Source organism: Musca autumnalis, unplaced genomic scaffold, assembly GCF_047663935.1.
Source record: "Musca autumnalis isolate F117 unplaced genomic scaffold, ASM4766393v1 scaffold_1, whole genome shotgun sequence".
Classification (NCBI taxonomy): Eukaryota; Metazoa; Arthropoda; class Insecta; order Diptera; family Muscidae; genus Musca; species Musca autumnalis.
Window position 1 is genome coordinate 195,099,432 of NW_027411644.1, and position 18,729 is coordinate 195,118,160.

The following is an 18,729-nucleotide window of genomic DNA, read 5'->3' on the forward strand; positions in this document are numbered from 1 at the left end:
AAAGGGTCTATAGAAGCACAATTTCCTCGGGAAAGGGTCTATAGAAGCACCCTTTCCTCGGGAAAGGGTCTATAGAAGCACCCTTTCCTTGGAAAAGGGTCTATAGAAGGACCCTTTCCTCGGAAGATTGTCTATAGAAGCACCCATTCCTCGGGAAAGTGTCTACAAAAGCACCTTTTTCTCGGGAAAGTGTCTGTAGAAGCACCCTTTCCTCGGGAAAGTGTCTGTAGAAGCACCCTTTCCTCGGAAAAGGGTCTATAGAAGCCCCCTTTTCTCGGAAAAGAGTCTGTAGAAGCACCCTTTCCTCGGGAAAGGGTCTATAGAACCACCCTTTCCTCGGGAAAGGGTCTATAGAACCACTTTTTCCTCGGGAAAGGGTCTATAAAAGTACATTTTCCTGGGGAAAGGGTCTATAGAAGTACACTTTTCTCGGGAAAGGGTCTATAGAAGCACCCTTTTCTCGGGAAAGGGTCTATAGAAGCACCCTTTCCTCGGGAAAGGGTCTATAGAAGCACCCTTTCCTCGGGAAAGGGTCTATAGAAGCACCCTTTTCTCGGGAAAGGGTCTATAGAAGCACCCTTTCCTCGGGAAAGGGTCTATAGAAGCACCCTTTCCTCGGGAAAGGGTCTATAGAAGCACCTTTCCTCAAGAAAGGGTCTATAGAAGTAACTTTTCCTCGGGAAAGGGTCTATAGAAGCAGCCTTTCCTCAGGAAATGGACCATAGAAGCACTTTTCCTCTGTAATGTATATATGAATCTGAAAACCTTTAGGTCTTTTACCTTCTGCTCTTCTATGAGAAGATCTTCTGCACTTCTATAAGAAGACCTTCTGCCTTTCTATTAAAAGACCTTTTGCTCTTCTATGAGAAGACCCTCTGCTCTTCTATGAGACAACTTCTACTATTCCGTGAGAAGAACTTCTTCTTCCTTTTCTCCTTCCTTCTTCACCCTTTCCTCGGGAAAGGGTCTATAGAAGCATCCTTTCCTCGGGAAAGGGTCTATAGAAGCATCCTTTCCTCGGGAAAGGGTCTATAGAAGCACCCCTTCCTCCGGAACGGGTCTACAGAAGCACCCATTCCGCGGGAAAGGGTCTATAGAAGCACATTTTTCTCGGGAAAGTGTCTATAGAAGCACCCTTTCTTCTGGAAAGGGTCTGTAGAAGTACCTTTTAGTCCGGAAAGGGTCTATAGAAGCACATTTTTCTCGGGAAAGTGTCTATAGAAGCACCCTTTCTTCGGGAAAGGGTCTGTAGAAGTACCTTTTAGTCGAGAAAGGGTCTACAGAAGCACCCTTTCCTCGGGAAAGGGTTTATAGAAGCACCTTTTCTTCGGGAAAGGGTCTGTAGAAGTAGCTTTTAGTCGGGAAAGGGTCTATAGAAGCACCCTTTCCTCGGGAAAGGGTTTATAGAAGCACCCTTTCCTCGGGATAGTGCCTATAGAAGCACCCTTTCCTCGGGATAGTGCCTATAGAAGCACCCTTTCCTCGGGAAAGGGTCTATAGAAGCACCCTTTCCTCGGAAAAAGGTCTATAGAAGCACCCTTTCCTCGAGAAAGGGTCTATAGAAGCACCCTTTCCTCTGGAAAGGGTCTATAGAAGCAGCCTTTCCTTGGGAAAGGGTATATAGGAGCACCATTTCCTTGGGAAGGGCTCTATAGAAGCACCGTTTCCTTAGGAACGTTTCTATAGAAGCACCCTTTCCTCGGGAAAGGGTCTATAGAAGCATCCTTTCCTCGGGAAAGGGTCTATAGAAGCACCCTTTCCTCGGGAAAGGGTCTATAGAAGCACCCTTTCCTCGGAAAAGGGTCTATAGAAGCACTCTTTCCTCGGGAAAGGGTCTCTAGAAGCACCCTTTCCTCGGGAAAGTGTCTGTAGAAGCACCCTTTCCTCGGAAAAGGGTCTATAGAAGCCCCCTTTTCTCGGAAAAGAGTCTGTATAGAAGCACCCTTTCCTCGGGAAAGGGTCTATAGAAGCACCCTTTTCTCGGGAAAGGGTCTATAGAAGCACCCTTTCCTCGGGAAAGGGTCTATAGAAGCACCCTTTCCTCGGGAAAGGGTCTATAGAAGCACCCTTTCCTCGGGAAAGGGTCTATAGAAGCACCCTTTCCTCGGGAAAGGGTCTATAGAAGCACCCTTTCCTCGGGAAAGGGTCTATAGAAGCACCCTTTCCTCATGAAAGGGTCTATAGAAGCACCCTTTCCTCGGGAAAGGGTCTATAGAAGCACCCTTTCCTCGGGAAAGGGTCTATAGAAGCACCCTTTCCTCGGGAAAGGGTCTATAGAAGCACCCTTTCCTCAAGAAAGGGTCTATAGAAGTAACTTTTCCTCGGGAAAGGGTCTATAGAAGCAGCCTTTCCTCAGGAAATGGACCATAGAAGCACTTTTCCTCTGTAATGTATATATGAATCTGAAAACCTTTAGGTCTTTTACCTTCTGCTCTTCTATGAGAAGATCTTCTGCACTTCTATAAGAAGACCTTCTGCCTTTCTATTAAAAGACCTTTTGCTCTTCTATGAGAAGACCCTCTGCTCTTCTATGAGACAACATATACTATTCCGTGAGAAGAACTTCTTCTCTTCTGTGAGAAGACCCACTGCTCTTTTCTGTGAGAAGACCTTCTGCTCTTCTGTGAGGAGACCTTTTGATCTTCTATGATAATATCTTCAGCTCTTCTACGAGAAGACCTTCAGCTCTCCTATGAAAAGACCTTCAGCTCTTCTATGAGAATACCTTTCTATGAGAAGACCTTCAGCTCTTCTATGAGAAGACCTTCAGCTCTTCTATGAGAAGACCGTCAGCTCATCTATGAGAAGACCTTCAGCTCATCTATGAGAAGACCTTCAGCTCTTCTATGAGAAGACCTTCAGCTCTTCTATGAGAAGACCTTCAGCTCTTCTATGAGAAGACCTTCAGCTCTTCTATGAGAAGACCTTCAGCTCTTCTATGAGAAGACCTTCAGCTCTTCTATGAGAAGACCTTCAGCTCTTCTATGAGAAGACCTTCAGCTCTTCTATGAGAAGACCTTCAGCTCTTCTATGAGAAGACCTTCAGCTCTTCTATGAGAAGACCTTCAGCTCTTCTATGAGAAGACCTTCAGCTCTTCTATGAGAAGACCTTCAGCTCTTCTTTGAGAAGACCTTCAGCTCTCCTATGAAAAGACCTTCAGCTCTTCTATGAGAATACCTTTCTATGAGAAGACCTTCAGCTCTTCTATGAGAAGACCTTCAGCTCTTCTATGAGAAGACCGTCAGCTCATCTATGAGAAGACCTTCAGCTCATCTATGAGAAGACCTTCAGCTCTTCTATGAGAAGACCTTCAGCTCTTCTATGAGAAGACCTTCAGCTCTTCTATGAGAAGACCTTCAGCTCTTCTTTGAGAAGACCTTCAGCTCTTCTTTGAGAAGACCTTCAGCTCTTCTATGAGAAGACCTTCAGCTCTTCTATGAGAAGACCTTCAGCTCTTCTATGAGAAGACCTTCAGCTCTTCTATGAGAAGACCTTCAGCTCTTCTATGAGAAGACCTTCAGCTCTTCTATGAGAAGACCTTCAGCTCTTCTATGAGAAGACCTTCAGCTCTTCTATGAGAAGACCTTCAGCTCTTCTATGAGAAGACCTTCAGCTCTTCTATGAGAAGACCTTCAGCTCTTCTATGAGAAGACCTTCAGCTCTTCTATGAGAAGACCTTCAGCTCTTCTATGAGAAGACCTTCTGCTCTTCTATGAGAAGACCTTCAGCTCTTCTATGAGAAGACATTCATCTGATCTATGAGAAGACCTTCAGCTCTTCTATGGGAAGACCATGTTGTCTCTAAGAAGACCTTGTGGGCTTTTCTAAGAAAACCTTGTCTAAGAAGACCAAGTGATCTTCAAGTGGTCTCCTGTGTGAGGATCAAGTGGTTTTCTACAGGAGGACCCAGGGGTCTTCTATACGAAGACCAAGTGATATTCTACAAGAAGGCCTTGTGGCCTAATATAAGATCTCGTAGTCTTCTATACGAAGACATCGAAGTCTTCTATACAAAGACCTCACGGTATACTATTGTGGTCTTCCATATGAAATCATTTTGGCCTTCTAAAGGTAGACCTTGTAGTCCTCTGAAATAAAGTTCCGTACAGGAAAACCTTGTGTTCTTCCATATGGTCCATGGTCTTCTTTTGAAGACCTTGAGGCCTCTCTTATGAAAACCATGTAGTCTTGTAGTCTTCCATACACCTCCATATTAAGTCTTTGACTTCTTCTATAGGTTGGCCTTGTAGTCTTCTATAGGCATACCCGGTAGTCTTCTATAGGGAAACTTATATACGAAGACCTCGTGGTATTCTCAGAATGACCTAGTAGTCTTCTAGACATTGTGGTCTTCCATATGAAGGCCTTGTAGACCTTTAAGAAGGCTTTGTGGTCTTCTGAAAGAAGATTTTTTGATCTTCTATAGGAAGACTTTATGGTTTTCCTTGTTTGACCTTGTGGTTTTCTATAAGAAGACCTTGTGGTCTTCCATAAGAAGGCCATGTGTGAGAAGATCTTCTGCTATTCTATGAAAAGATCTGTTCTATGAATGAAATATCTACTATTCTGAGTAAAAAACTATCTGCTCTTCTATGAAAATACCTTCTGCTCTTATGTAAGATAAAATTCTCGTCCTTTATGAGATGATTTTCATGTTGTTTGTAACAAGTCCTTATTGTCACCTCTTAGGGGATGACCTTCTTGTCTTCTTGCATGAGGAGGTATTTTGGAATTCCGCTTCATGAGAAGTTCTGTTGTAGAAACCCCGTTTTCCATTGAAAGTACTTTTCACTGAGGATCGGAAAGCCTTCTAACAGACTGCGAGAAGTCTCTCAATAGGACACCAATAGTCTTTCTATAATGTAATAGAAGATCTGAAAATCCTCTGATAGAGGAAAGCATTTTGATATTTTTCGAGAAGACGTATTAAAATTCCATTGAAAGCAGCGACGCAGAATTGTAGTTTCTAACGTTTACAGCTTGTCCGAGTATTGATATTAAGAACCAGGTTTTTTTTAAATTCTACAAAATTCTACAAGGTGCATATTTATTTTCAGAAATTTAGAATGTCTCTCGTTACAATATTGCACAAAATTTTCCGGATCGAATTTCTTGAACTTGAGATCTTTAATAAAGATATGTATTCCACCATGTCAGTTCGAAAGTTAAAACAACTCATTTGAATTCCAAAACAATTTGTCATCAAGTCTTAAAATAACAGCAACAAAAACACCACAATCAACGATCATGATAACTTGTTTTTAGGAATTCGGTTAAGCTCTGCTGCTGCTATACCAGTTGCATCGGTGTCACAATTCGTTGTAAATATAAATTTCTAAAAAAACACACAACCACATCCAATGACATGAGAATATCTTAAAAATATATCCTCACGATTGTGCTTTTCAGATGTGCATTTGTTGACATTCATTAGCCAAACTACTTGTGGCTCGCAACTCATCCGATTGTAAGTTATTTACAAAACGAAAATATTTATTTATAGATTCCGATGCAATGTGTGGCCGGCCTAAAGTTATTTTAGCAATTTTTAGCAATAAAAAAAGAAACAAGTTTATTTTTTTTTGCCTCCATTTACCAGTGCTCCGATTTATTTTACAGTAATTAACCCAGCACGAGTGCCCGAATACTTTAATCGGTATCGCTTGCTCTGTAAATCTGTCGCAGCCCCACTATTGAATTTGAAATTCATGTACAATGCCAAGTTTGAACAAAACTACTTTTTTCGCTGTAGTGTTACGTCTAGGTCTATTCACATACCGACTTGTAGCATTTCGAGAGATAAACAAAAAAAAAACATGAACATGACAAAAATTCAATGGCCAAAACAAAATCAGCAAAACAGCCACAAAAAACCTAAATCTGAGAAATGAAATTCGAAGTGTGTTTTTAGCCAAACGACGACGACGGAGGATAAACAACTAAAAAATGCTGCTGCTAAAAATTACATTGCAACTGAGTGGCTGGCGGTAAACAACAGTCAATGGGATGGATGGTTGGGTCTTGTTTGCGGCTAGATAGCCCCGATCAGTGGGGCTATCATCTATTTGACAACAATCTCCTTCTTTTCCTTCCTCCGTCTCAACGATATGTGTGTGAATGGGTTTCTTTCTTGTTCGGTTTTTTGGTTTGTTTCCTTCTCTTTGTTTTTGGGTTTTGTTTTCCTAAACGGAACGAATTTTTCATTTTCGGTGGTTTTTCAGTTTTGTGGCACTGAAAGTGAATTTTTTATGGTTTTTGTTTTTATCTGTTGTCGCTTTTATTTGTGTATTTTTTGTTTGTTTTGTTTTTTGGCTTATGGTGCGAAATAAAACCAGTTCTTTTAATGAGACAAAAGCGTTGTAAAAGGCATGAATGTCTGTCTAACAACATAAAAAATGAAACTTTATGCAGACCGTCCACAGCAATTAAGAGGACACCGCGGAATGAAAAACTAAAAGGCCAATTTGTGGTCTATATTTTAGAAGGCTTTATTTCAAACTAGTTTGATTTTAGAAACTTTTAATTTTGTAAAATAATTGTTTGAAAAGCAAGTGGGCGTGGCGTGCTCCTAAAGACGGCAATTTTTTCCCAATTTTGGAAAATACGTAATTTTTGCAAATTTCTAGAGAAAGAAATAGCTATTTCTGGGAAAATATAACAAATATTAGGTCTGTTTGATAACTTCGCAAGTAAAAAGTATTTACAAGTTCTTGCAAGTATTTCTCTTTTACTGAACAAGTTTGTTATCGAACTGCATTTTGTAAATGTTTGTACATATAAATTATTTGGATTATCGTACAGACCTATTGTGTTCATTGTTCTTTTGTTAGACAGGTAGGATTTTGCCTTTAAGAAACATTTATATGAATTACAGTTGTGTTTACACGTAGTGAGCTATTTTTTTTCCTCAAGTAGGTACTAAATTGTAGTGAAATTCCAAATTTAGTGGACCAGAACTTTTAGGTAACACCTTGGAACAAATTTCCGTCTTTACAGGAAGATGCCCGAGAGTGTCCTCTTTTAGCCCATATATACTTTTGTACTCATCCCGTTTAGACACCATGTATGTTTGGACGAAATCCGTTTCAGACAATCTGGAGTCGATTTAGCAATGTCCGTCAGTCCATCTGTCTGTCTGGCTGGTGCGCACGATAACTCTCGAACGGATGAACCAATGTGGTCCAAAATTTAGCTTTCGTAATATTTTGTCCAAACATAGTTTAAGTTCGAAGATAGTTTATAGTTTAGTTTAAGTCCACTCCATCGAAAACGTTCGGAAAAATTATGCGAACACTAACTCTTAAAGGTAGTAACCGATGTGGTCCATACTTTACACATCGTGACAATTCTACCAGGCATAGATGAGGTTCGAATATGGACTTTATCGGTCCACTCCTTCGGGTACCTCCCACACAAAATTTCGGAAAAGTTCAGTTTAGGACCTGCTCTCGAATCGCTTTCACTTTTGTTGTAACAACTTGTATTTGGTGTCCCCATTACGGCAATATAAGTTTTATCAGGGGCAAGTCCATACTTCCTGGGAAATAGCCCGAAGTTTAAAAAAACCCCTTTGGCACCAAGTGTAGTGGTTGGAGCGCACTATAACACTCGAACGGATCAACCGGTTTGGTTCAAAATGTGGCTTTGGTAATATTTTGTCCAAACTTAGTTTAAGTTTGAAGATGGTCCATATCCGTCCACTCCGTCGGGTACCTCTTGCACAAAAGTTCAACATTTTTCGCACGATAACTCTCGAAGTGACTAACCGATTTGGTCCATACTTTGCACATCGTATTATTTCTACCAGCCATAGATCAAGTTCGAATATGAATTATATAGGTCCACTCCTTCGGGTAGCTCCCACACAAAATATCGGAAAAGTGCAGTTTAAGACCTCCTCTCGAATAGTTGTGATTTTTGTTGTAACATCTTGTATTCACAGCCCCCCTTACGACGGTATAAGTTTTTTCAGGGGCAAGTCAATACTTACTGAAAAATGGCCCAAAAGCTCTAATCCGCTATTTGAAGGGCAAGGTATCGGAAGGAGTGTACCGATATGGCCCATCTTTGATCTTAAGCAAAGTATGGGCAAAATATTATGATCGCCAAAACTGTAACCAAATCGGTTGATCCGTTATCGTGCGCACCAGCTTAGAGCTGGCAAACTATCGATAGTCTGACTATAGTTCCGATCACTGTCGTCAAGTTGTGTTTATTTCGGATTCCAAGTCAATAATTATACCCTACACAATTTTTTAAATAATTCGGGACAAGTAACTAAAAAAATATTTTGGTGGCCGACGCAAACGTTGTTTTTTCTATCGATAGTTTGCCAGCTCTACACCAGTCAGCCAGCCAGACGAACAGGCAAGGCTAAATCAATTCCAAATTGACTGAAACGGATTTCATCCAAACATATTTGGGGTATAAAACCACTATTTCGATGGGACACGATTTTGGTCGTATCAAAGGGTATATACCCACTTTAGCCTAAAGACAGAGGGTATAAAATACCCTATTCAGCTCTAAAAATATGTCTCTCCACATAAAACTTTGTAAAAGAATACGTTTTGGTCTTCTCGGAAAAAAACAGACCTTCTGATTTCCTATTAGAAGACCTTGTGGTCTTCTATAGGAGGACCTTGTAGTCTTCTTTAAGAAGACCTTGTGGTCTTTTATAAGAAGACTTTGTGGTCTTTTATAAGAAGACCTTATGGTCTTCTATAAAAGGTCTTCTATTAAAAGTCCTTCTGAACTCCTTGAGGTCTTCTATAAGAAGACTTTGAGGTCATCCATAAGAAGACCTTGACGTCATCTATAAGAAGACCTTGTGGTCTTCTATAAGAGGACCTTTTGGTCATCTATAAGAAGACCTTTTGGTCATCTATAAGAAGGCCTTGTGGTATTCTATAAGAAGACCTTGTGGTATTCTATAAGAAGACCTTGTGGTCTTCTATAAGAAGACCTTGTGGTATTCTATAAGAAGACCTTGTGGTATTCTATAAGAAGACCTTTTGGTCTTCTATAAGAAGACCTTGTGGTGTTTTATAAGAAGACCTTGTGGTATTCTATAAGAAGACCTTGTGGTCTTCTATAAGAAGACCTTGTGGTATTCTATAAGAAGACCTTGTGGTATTCTATAAGAAGACCTTGTGGTCTTCTATAAGAAGACCTTGTGGTCTTCTATAAGAAGACCTTGTGGTATTCTATAAGAAGTCCTTGTGGTATTCTATAAGAAGACCTTGTGGTGTTTTATAAGAAGACCTTGTAGAGTTTTATAAGAAGACCTTGTGGTCTTCTATAAGAAGACCTTGTGGTCTTCTATAAAAAGACCTTGTGGTGTTTTATAAGAAGTTCTTCTGTTGTTTTATAAGAAGACCTTGTGGTCTTCTATAATAAGACCTTGTGGTCTTCTATAAGAAGACCTTGTGGTGTTTTATAAGAAGACCTTGTAGAGTTTTATAAGAAGACCTTGTGTCTTCTATAAGAAGACCTTGAGGTCTTTTTCTATAAAAATGTAATGTGGTCTTCTAGAATAGAACCTTGTGGTCTGCTATAAGAAAACCTTGTGGTCTCCTATCAGAATACTGAGTGGTCTTCTATAAGAAGAACGTGTTGTTCTAGAAGTCTTTGTGGACTTCTATCAGAAGGCCTGGTGGACTTATATAAGAACTTGTTTTCGTTTATTGAAGACCGTGTGTTCTTCTATAAGAAGACCTTCTGGACTTCTATAAGAAGTCTATGTGGAAATCTATAGGAAGATTTTAGGGACCCATTTAAGAAAACCTTGTGGTATTTTATTAGAAGACCTTGTGGTTTTCGATAAGAGGGTTATACGATGACCTTGTGGTCTTCTATAAGGAAAGCTTGTGGCCAAATGTAAGAAGACCTCGTGATCTATAGAATAAGACCTTGAGGCAATCCGTAAGAAAGCTTGTCGTCTTCTATAAGAAGTGATTGTGGTCTTCGATGAGAATTATTGTGGTATTCTATAAGAAAACATTGAGGTATTCTATAAGAAAAATTTCAGGTCTTCTATATGGTAGCCTTTGGGTTCTTCTAAATGAAGGCCTTGTGGTCTTCTTTAAAAAACTTTGGGGTCTTCCATAAAAGTTATATTGTAGCCTTCTATAATAGTCCTTATGGTCTTCTATAAGACCTGGTGGTCTTAAATAAGAAGACATTGTGGTTCTCTATATGAAAACCTTCTGTTCTTCTATAAAAACATCTTCTGGTCTTCTATAAAAAGACCTGGCGGTATTCTATAAGATGACTTTTTGCTCTTCTACTGAAAAACCTTGTAGGCTTTTATTAGAATACCTTATGGTCTTCCCTAAGAAGATATTGTGTGGCCTTCTATACCCTTTTGGGTATCAAAGGTTTTGCTGGGTACCGAAACTAACGCAACCAGTACACGTGGTGGGAAAATAACTCTTATAAGATTGAAATAATGGTAAAAACCTCACCTTTAGAGTTGAATTCCCTTTCAATAATTTAAAGCCAACTTGATGACAATAGCAAAAAAAAAAATACCTACCGCATGAAGTAATTAACAAAACCCAACAACAACAAATGGTATAGGAAGTCAAGAAAATAAAATCTACGACGATGTAAAGCGTTGTCAATGACAATTAACGCTAATTAATAATCTGTGACAGTGACATTAAATCCATTAGATTTGACATTGAAAAGCGTATTTCACTGTTATTATCACCGGTATCGGTATTTGGTGTTGAAGTTGTTTAAAAGTTGTCTCTCTGTTCTTTCAATCGTCGTCAATGCAACAATTATGGCCGCATTTTTTATGATTTTGGAGAAAATCCAATTTTCCTTTGCGATAAAATGAAAGTCAGTTGAAGATTATCGGGTAAAAGCAACAGCCGTTTTTTTTTATTTTAAATAACACTTTACTATCAAAGAAACCAATTATTATTGGCAAGAAGTAGATATTTTTTCCTTGAGGGCTAAGGTGTGTTGCTGCAAAAAAAAAGGTGTGTCAGTGGAAAGTGTAATTGTGACAAGGAATTCGTTTTTGGCAAATGTGAGGACATTTTTTATTGAAGTAATGTTTGGTTAGTCGTTTGTTCAATATCGTGAGCTTCACAACTTGACATTTTTCGATGGTGGTGGTTTATATCCCAGTATAATGCCGATTATATTTCCGGAGTATTTCAGCCTTTTGGACTCGGCAAAATGAGTTAACATATCAACGAGATAAAAAATATTCTTCACCGACATTCTTTGTAATGAATAAAGATCATTGCCAAGTTATTAAATTATTAAATATTTTTTTTTATCAAATGTCAAGTTCAGATTTATCCATTTATCTAAAGTAAATAATTATTTACCCTATATTTTTCCAGTTCCAGAGAAAGTGATATCATCACCTTGTAGGTTGTAATAGATCAAAATGCATATGTTCAAATCTATGTTTGTATAATGAGAAACGTGTTTTCATTTACAGCAGCATCCAACTGTAATGACTAAAATACATACATACATATGCATGTGTGTCGGTCTCTTAGATGTTGTAACAAAACAGAATCTTCTGCATATTAATCAGTTTTGTAAATGTAGGTCATAAAAAAATCAATTAACATATATTATTGAAAAGTAAAATGTATGCACTTAAGGTGCATTTCAAAATCATTAGAAGACACATATGCACGCACATAAATACTTACATAAATTTCAAGTTTCTATCATTAACATATTTTATCAAATATAATTCGCCTTCGAGTGAATTTACTATTCAATAAGGGCCCACGTATAAGGTCATCCCAGTAAGACCACCTGATGCATACATTTGCTGTCAAAATATACTATTGTTGTTGTTGTAGGGCCTACAGACAACACAAGAGGTATTCTCATAGAAGACTAAAAGGTCTTCATCACACTGTCTTCTCGTAAATGACCGAATGATCTTCTCTAAGAAGACCACAAGGTTTTCTCATAGAAGACTACAATGTCTTCTCGTAGAACACCACAAGGTCTTTTGCTATAGAAGGTCTTCTCTTAGAGGACCACAAGGTCTTCTCAGAGAAGACCACATTGGTTTGTCTTCTCATAGAAAGCCAAAAGGTATTCTTAGGGAAGATCAAAAGGTCTTCTTATAGAAGACCCCAACGTCTTATTATAGAAGACCAAAAGGTCTTCTTATAGAAGACCAAAAGGTCTTCTTATAGAAGACCAAAAGGTCTTCTTATAGAAGACCAAAAGGTCTTCTTATAGAAGACCAAAAGGTCTTCTTATAGAAGGAAGACTCCTTGTACATATCTTTTTATAGGAGCCCACTATTTCTTTTAATAGAAGACCACAAGGTGTTCTTAAAGAGGACCCCAAGGTATTCTTACACGAGAGCACAAGGTCTTCTAATACAAGAGCACATGGTCTTCTTATAGAAGACCAAAAGGTCTACTCATAGAAGACCACACAGTCTTCCTATAAAATACCACAAGGTCTTCTTATAGAAGATCACAAGATCTTCTTATAGAAAACCACAAAATCTTATAGAAAAGTATAAACTCTCTTTACAGAATACTATAAGGTGTTCTAATGGAGGGCCCCAAAGTATTCTTATAGAAGACCCCACAGTCTTCCTATAAATGTCCACAAGGTCTTCTTATAGAAGATCGCAAGGTCTTCTTATAGAGGACCGCAAGGCCTTCTTATAGAAGACTTCAATGTCTTCTTATTAAAGAAAACACGGTCTATTATAGAAAACCATAAGTTCTTATAGAAGAGTATAAACTCTGTCTATAGAATACCATAAGGTGTTCATATGGAGGGCCCCAAAGTTTTCTTATAGACGACCCCAAAGTCTTTCTATAGATGTCCAAAAGGTCTTCTTATAGATGACTCCAATGTTTTTTTAAAGAAGAACCCAAAGTATTCTCATGGAGGACCCCAAAATCTTCTAATAGAAGACTCCAAAATCTTCCTATGGAAGACCAGAAGGTCTTCCTATAGAAGATCCACAAAATCTTCTCATAAACGACCACAAGATCTTCTTATAAAAGACCACAAGGTCTTCATATAGAAGGCCATATGCTCTTCTTATAAACGACGAATATTAGAAGACCTACACAGAAAAAAAGCCACCCCGGAAATTTTCATTAAAAGCTTTATCACCATATTTTTGTCGAATGGCAATAAAATATTACGAATATATTTCGAAAATGATTATCAAATATGAACATGCTACTAGAAAGCGATCGATAAACGATTTCAAACAAATAATTTATTTATTTAAATTTTGTTGATTGTTATTAATAAATTTCTGTTGTTTAAATAATTTTCAACGTTTGTCGCATTTTCTCTTAAGAGCGAGAGAAAAAACTTTAATGTGTATCTTTTTTGTGGCTTTTGGGTTTGTATTTAACAAAAAACAACAAAATAATTGTAAATATGAACATATGTTTATCGATTGGAAAAAATGCGTTCAACAATTTTTGTAATCAATAAAATATTTTGTTTTTATCAAGCATAATGTGGAATATTTTGATAATTATTTTTGTCAATGTGTGAAATATTTTATCAGTTCAAAATAACAAAATTTGATAAATATTTTAATAAAGTTTATTTTATCAAACTGTATTTTTTTTTACTTTGTGATCCAAAAAATTTTGTCAATATGACAATTTGTTTTATCACAAGAAAATCTATATATTTTTTATTTAATCTTTGAATTTTGTAAAATGGCTACAATTTTTTTTCTGTGTATAGGTCTTTTAATAGAAATCTTCCGCAGAAGAAGGCTGGCCGCTTTGTCGACAGAGATATACCCTCAGCTTGTGTGAAGTACAACTTTCATCTATGGTCAGATGGAATACCGAATACCAAAATCCTTTACTCCAAAAATGATGTGGGTTTCTCGAAATTTGTGGCGCTTTAAGGACGTACGATATGAACTTGCCTACAAAAATATGGGTTTGTGTTGGGGAGGCGGCACTAGAAGGTGCCGCATTGCTCATTTTGGAAGTGTATCTTATTTTGGCAGAATTTCTTTTCAGTAGATATCGTGACCACCAGTCATTTCGCTTGGTCGGTAGCTCCGTTAATAGGGGCCACGAGTACTAGAGTTGTATAGTTCATGAACGAACTAGTTCAATTGAACGATTCATCGAAAAGAGCGTATGAACTAGATCAGTCAATATAGTTCAATAGTTCACTGAGCGCCAACCGAAAGATCCACGAAGAACGATCAACGAGCGAACGATTCACAATCTAGTTCAACATGTCGTTCAAAAATGCATAAAGTGACGCCGTCGTCTGTGTTATGTGATGCCCTCGTAATGTGATGTGTTTGTTTATGTTTTGGATCAAAGTAGTGGATCCGAATGATTGAACTGGCTATTGAACTATGAACTAGATTACTGAACTAGTTCAGTTAAAAGAGCTGAACTATTGAACTAGATCTTTTAAATTAACTAGATTGTACAACTCTAACGAGTACAACCTGTTGCAAGAAAAGAAATCAAAACACGGTGCTCTTGCAGCAACTTTAAATGGAAGGTGCTTACACCTGGGAAGTTTTTGCGGATTCTGAAACTAAAATGTTCATAGATGAGAAAAATCAAAAAACAAAAAATCACTGTAGCGATTTTTGAATAAATCGCCATACAAGTTGATATTTTTGGGGTATTTTTAAGTTTTCACGATTTTGCTTGAGAACCGCAAGTCCTATCGAAACGGGGCTAAGGAAAATTTTGTAGCTATGAAAATTCTCTACAAGATTAACTTATGAAAACTTGGTAGGTTTTACCGTTACTGAGATATCGAAGTTCAAATTGGGACAATGCATTGACTCTATCTCCACCTTATAAAACAATGTCATACATGGTGTGCCTTAACTAACATTAAGTGAAAACCGCTCACACCTGTTAAGTTTTTTGCGGATTTTGAAACAACAATGTTCGTAGGTGAGAAAAACAAGAAAAAATCGCTGGGGAGATTTTTCAATAAATCGCGGTCAAAGTTCACATTTTTAGGTTTATTTTAGGTTTTCGTTATTTTGCTTGCGAACCGCAAGTCCTATCGAAATGGGGCTAAAGAAAATTTTGTAGCTGTGAAAATTCTCTTAAAGATTGTCCTTAATGATGTTCAGGTCGCATTTTCAGTTTTTTTTTTTGTTAGGGTTTCACGATTTGCTTGAAAACGGTAAGTCTTATCGAAATGGGACTAGAAAAAATCTTATAGCTCTATGAGATTGGTTTTCGTAATTTTTTCCTAGGTTGTATCATTTTTGAGATAAATAAGTTTAAGTTGCAAAATTACAGTCATGACCTTGTTTTCTAAGGAGACGATACAGTCAATGCATTGTCCCAATTTGAAATTCTATACCTCAATAACGGTAAAACCTACGAAATTATCATAAAGGTCAATCTTGTAGAGCATTTTCATAGCTACAATATTTTTTTAGTCCTATTTCGATAGGATTTGCGGTTTCCAAGCAAAATCGTGAAAATCTAAAAAACCCCTAAAAATGTCAACTTGAATCGCGATTTATTTAAAAAGCGCTTCGGCGATTTTTTTTGTTTTTTGATTTTGCTTTTCAAAATGGTCAGGCTTAATCCCATAGTCGTTGTTTTAATATTTCATAAAAACAACTTTAATTTATTATTGGGAAAAAATTTAGATTTTTCTGAATCCGCAAAAACTTCCCAGGTGTAAGCACCTTCCATTTAAAGTTGTTTCAAGAGCCCCGTGAAAACGATTTGAAAGAAGGTCTTAAACCACACTTTTTCGGAATTTTGTGTGGGAGGTGCACGAAGGAGTGGACAGATATAGTCCATATTCGAACCTGATCTATGTCTGATAAAAATATTACTATTTGCAAAATATTCATCAATTCGGGCCCGCTATGAATTGAGGCGGCTAAACTGGCCTAAAACTACTTGTGTTTGCTTTGGAAGCTGACATTCTTCTGCTGCGATGGATGAGGAGGTATCCGAGAACGACATTCTCACTATACCTTTATACTGCCTGCGCAACTGCATGAGTACTAACTGCCGGATAGGCTCGTTGATCCAGAAATCTCGTTTGTACCTTTTCACCTCCCCCTCTAGATCAGTGCCGCCCATAAAATGTCCATCAATACTACAGCAGCGTATGTGTATGCATGGGTGAAAAAACAACAACCACATGATGCTCATCGTTTGTTTATGTACACGTACACTGTACGTGAGAGAGGGAAGCAAATGCAAAAACAACTCAGTGGGCGCCCTCACTATACTTCTTTGCAAAGACAGCGCTTCCCTGTTCTAGATCCTGAAGATCTCTCCTCACGTACCTGGGTGGGTGTCGATAACTCCCAAACAGGTACTTCATCGACTACCTCTTGTTCAATACCACGGCAGGGGGGCTCTTTTGTACCGGATTGGCCCGAACCATAGTGTTTCGGGCAGAGGCGCCAACCCAGTATCAAACCAACGTTTTTATGTGTATGTTGTGTGTGCTGCTACAACAACAACTATTGCTGTGTTGATATACCGGTAACATTTTCGTCCTCTCATGAAAGTGGTGTCAGAAGGCACCATGTGGCGACATTCTGGCAGATTTAAATATGTTTCTACTGCGTAGCGCTAACATTTGAATTCCACACAGGCGCTGCATAGCATACCACAAACCGGTTCATTGCTTTGTAAGAGATCAACAAGGTTTCTATGTCAGCATCTCATGTACTGTCGGCAAGCGACATGAGGACCTTGTTCCTACTTTTGATCTTGTCGCAAATAGCTGTAGATTGCGCGGATGAATTAAAAATGCTATCGAACGTAGTTTGTTGTAGTTAGTGATCGGAATCAAGACACCATTCACCAACATGTTCCGTGGGACCCTCATCTCAGCAGTGCAGATAGGTAGAGCGTAAACAAATCCTGAGATATCATCCCGCTTTTTGGAACTTTCTGTTTCACTCTTCGACTTCTTATTTCTGAAGCCCATAAACCATAGTGTTTCGGGCAGAGGCACCAACCCAGTATCAAACTATGCTTCTACTTGTATGTTACATGCTGCTACAACAACAACCATTGTTGTGGTAACATTTTCGTCCTCTCATGAAGGTGGTCCATTGGTGTCAGAAGGCACTCTGCGGCGGCATTCTGGCTGATTTAAAATTCTTCCACTGCGTAGCGCTAACAATTGAATTACACACAGGCGCCGCATAGCTTACCACAAACCGGTCCATTGCTTTTCGTTTCTATGTCAGCATCCCATGTACTGTCGGCAAGCGACTTGAGGACCTTGTTCCTACTTCTGATCTTGTTGCAAATTGCTGTAGATTGCGCGGATGTCTTAAAAATGCTATCGAACGTTATTCCCAAATAGTTTGCGGTAGTTAGTGATCGGAATCAAGACACCATTCACTAATATGTTCAGTGTGACCCTCATCTCAGCCGTGCATGTAGTGACTCGAAGATAGAAACAACTCCAGAGATATCACCCCGCTTTGGGGAACGTTCTGTTTCACTCTACGGATCTTCGACTTCTTTTTTCTGAAGCCCACAAACGACTAGCGTCCAATGTTTCAAACATAGCTGGAGGAAAGACTTCTCTATGTCCTCGAACAGCTTGACATGTCTGACTGTATTGAATGCCTTCGAAAGGTCAAGAGCCACCATGACTGTCCGGTCGCACAGCCAGGAGGGTGTGACATTTCAGAATGGTAGACGTTAAACAGTTCCGGAGATATCACCCCGCCCTAAGGAACTTTCTGCTTCACTCTACGGGTCTTTAACTGACGTCCACACATATAGTTCATAATCCAATGTTGCAAACACGGCTGGAGGAAAGTCTCGAATCGAATGCCTCCATAACTGAACGGTCACACAGCCTCGAGCTTGTGGAATTTCAGAAAGGTAGAAGTTAAACAGTTCCGGAGATATCACCCCATCTTGGGAAACTCCCTGCTTCACTCTACGGGTCTTCAACTGGCCTTTTAACGTTTCAAACACGGCTGGAGGGAATTCTTTTCTATGTTTTTGAACAACTTGACAAATACTTTCGATAGGTCAAGAGCCACCATGGCAGTTCGTTCGCTCGGCCTGGAGGGTGTGGAATTTTAGAACGATAGAGGTTAAATAGTTCCGGAGAACTATTCTGATGGTTACGCTGTAGAAAGTAACAGCGTTCTATCGTCCTTCTTTCCCGGATTCGAGAGTGATGTAACCGTTGCCCTACCTCTTTTTTCGCTTATATTCGCCTACTAGCCTGTTGACTTCAAGACTTAAGAGAGAATGCCACGCTGCTTATGTACCGAGGTCTTAATTTTTCTAACTCTTGGGTTTTCAGGGTTCGTACGACGAAGCTAATCACGGTCATTTGCTAATACTGTGGCTTCTGCTGGGAAATATGGTGTGATCTCAGTTATTCAATCAGAAGGTATGTATCGACCTGCAAAAACTATGATAATGTCCCGGAAAATTCTATCAGCTATCTAAGAATCTGGGCAGCTGTCTGAAGCCGGTGATTGGTAACAGCTTTTCCATAATTCAGGTCAGAGGTATTGAATTCGTATGGTTTTTTAATACAGACAATGATAAGAAGAGGGTATGAGCCAAGCAAAATGACGGGTTACAAGGATACGTCATTTATCAGACCCGGTGCCACAATGCTAATGTCTGGCGAACTGTGGCAATGTCCTCGTAGGAGCGTCTTCGTTCACCGTGCAAACTGTGGAGTTATCAATTTGATCGCCCAACGCTGTAACCCTCTGGTAATTGCTTAGG

The 18,729-nt window shown here is 38.9% G+C and overlaps 1 protein-coding gene across 37 annotated transcripts in view; it reads left to right on the top strand.

Moving 5' to 3' along the window:
* Positions 1-18,729, top strand: part of Cyp304a1 (Probable cytochrome P450 304a1) — a 162,199-nt gene that overhangs the window by 38,037 nt on the left and 105,433 nt on the right. The gene's annotated exons all lie outside the window — the stretch shown is intronic.